Source organism: Octopus bimaculoides, chromosome 4 (genome assembly GCF_001194135.2).
Source record: "Octopus bimaculoides isolate UCB-OBI-ISO-001 chromosome 4, ASM119413v2, whole genome shotgun sequence".
NCBI lineage: Eukaryota > Metazoa > Mollusca > Cephalopoda > Octopoda > Octopodidae > Octopus > Octopus bimaculoides.
Window position 1 is genome coordinate 52,147,195 of NC_068984.1, and position 2,632 is coordinate 52,149,826.

Genomic DNA, 2,632 nt, shown 5'->3' on the forward strand with positions numbered 1-2,632 from the left:
AGAGAGAGAGAGAGAGAGAGAGAGAGAGAGAGAGAGAGAGAGAGAGAGAGAGAGAGAGAGAGAAAGTGTATCTATGAATTTATGTATGGGTGTACAGATGCTTTATGCATATACGTAATGCTCATATACTTACATATGTACAGAGAAGCCATACAAATAAACAAGGAATTTGTCAGAGGAAGATAGAAATAAAATTCCTCCGATTTATTTTTACAGCAAAGACAATTTCTACAGAATGAGAATGAAAGAGAGAAATGAGTTTTCAGAAAACAAATCTAAAATGTTTGTTATGATCGACAAACAAACAAGAATTAAATCTAGAGATTACATTAATCTGTAAATAAAGTTTTGAAACACGAAATTAATTCGGTCATTTGTCTTTGAATATAATTAAATCTACTTTTAGCCTCGAATTTCTTTTTAGCTATTTTGATTCTTTTCTCTCTCTCTCTCTCTCTCTCTCTCTCTCTCTCTCTCTCTCTCTTGTACATCTTAATTGTCTCTTCCTCTCTAATATTCTGTATCTCATCTGTACTTTATTTTTCCCATTTTACTATCTCTTCCGCTTCTCTCTCTGTTCTATTTCTATTATCTATCTTGCTTCTATTTTAACATTACTGTTCTTTTTTTCTTTTTCCTTTCTCTTATCTCCTTTATGCCATTTTTATTTATGTATTTATTTGGAGCTCTTTCTCTTTTATAGTTGTTTGTCTTATTTTATTTTATCAAGTCAGGTATACGTTTTAGTGTGCTACATATCTGCTATAGAAAGCTACCTGTTTGTCTTCTGAATCAATTTCTTGGCAAATCTATCATTATTTCCAAAGAATAGAAGTACAAAAAAGAATGATGTCTGATGGCTTACGATACTTTGAAGCAAATCTCCTAAACATACTGTAAGCATCTATTTATTCATATTTCCTACTTTCTACTCTCTATTTAAAGACTTAATCTTTACTGCCAACTGGTGCACCAGATGCCAAATAATGGCAATTAACCAGTGCTCTGCGTTATTTTTGCTTTCAGCTGATAACTAGCCAAAGGAAGAAAGGCACCTTAAGTCATGAATTAACAACTGTAAGACATATTTAATTTCCATACCGGATTTCAATAATAAGCGATCTTAATGTATTGGAGTGAATTCCATATTATCCAAAACATTAATAGTGGACCTAAGAAAGGAAACTTTTCACCGAGTGAACACATTAATTAATTAATATCAACGTATTTTCCGGCATACAAGTGAATGTTGTCTTCTTTTGACTGTAAATTTTGATCTGAAATATTATGGAAAATACGGTATATCTTCTATCTTCTCTTTTTTTAAATTTTTTTATTTGTAAGAGGTGGTGAAATGGCTGAGCCGTTAGACTCCTTTGTTGTATCTCTTTCGACTCTTAGCTCTCTGAATTTAATCTCACCGATGTCAACTTTGCTTTTTTATCCTTTCGGGGTCGACAAATAAAGTAGCAGCCTAGGGCTTGAAAAACCAATGAAAACCTTATTTTCTTGCTTTTATCAGAAGACTGGCTGTCTCAATCACATTTTACTTAACATATATATATAATATATATAACAAAAGACTGGGTGTATTTCCACGCAAGAAAAAAAATATAGGCAAATTTGTTGTTGAAAATACACCTAAATTTGAAAAACTTGTAATTGTCATGTGAATTTATTTGCATACATACCAAACTAGTTTCAACAATATTTTTGTTTATCTATGGTAAACAATTAGAATTATGATTTAGAAAAAACATGTTTAAAAGTTTCAATCTTGACACGTTCAAATGTTTATAACAGACAAATTTAGAATTATGAATTAGAAAAGCATGTTTAAAAGTTTCAACGTTGACAAGTTTAAATGTTCATAACAGACAATAATATAAAAACTGTTGATCAACTTGTTTAAATTTACAAAATTCAGCAAAAGTTCCTGCGCTCGACTGAAAGAGAATCACAGAAACTGTAAACCAAATTCTCTTGTTTTTACTGTCTTCATTTCTCCCTTGTTTTTCTCCCTCTTGATTTAGTATGACTGAAAGTTCAATAGTGTTAGTAGTAGGCGACAAGAAATGAATATCATCAAAGTTTCTGTCATACTGAATAAAGAGAGAGAAAAACAAGGGAGAAATGAAGATACCAGAAAAAGGGGGATTTGATTTACAGTTTTGGGGATTCTCTTTCCGTCGTGTGCAGGAACTTTCGCAGAATTTTGTAAATTTAAACAAGTTGATCAACAGTTTTTTTATATTATTGACTGTTATGAACATTTAAACTTGTCAACGTTGAAATTTTTAAACATGTTTTTCTAATTCAAAATTCAAAATTTGTCTGTTATGAACATTTAAACTTGTTAACTTTGAAACTTTTAAACAAGTTTTTCGAAATCATAATCCTAAATTTTTTACCATTGATGAACAATAAAATATTGTTGAAACCAGTTTGGTATATATGTAAATAAATTTATTTTAAAACAATTACAAGTTTTTCAAATTTAAGTGCATTTTCAACAGCAAATTTGCCTATATATATATATATATATATCAAATTGCAAATTCACTAAGAAGATATTGGTTGTTCCGGGCTATCGTAAAAGAAGTTTCCCCCGCGAAGTGGGTCACACAATCAT

At 30.4% G+C, this 2,632-nt stretch overlaps 1 long non-coding RNA gene across 1 annotated transcript in view; it reads left to right on the top strand.

The window, feature by feature from the left end:
- The first annotated feature begins 809 nt into the window (after window positions 1-809).
- Window positions 810-2,632, top strand: part of LOC128247581 (uncharacterized) — a 55,630-nt gene continuing 53,807 nt past the window's right edge. The window contains exon 1 of the long non-coding RNA XR_008263914.1: window positions 810-896. This is a non-coding gene — a long non-coding RNA (uncharacterized LOC128247581). The remainder of the gene's footprint in view (window positions 897-2,632) is intronic.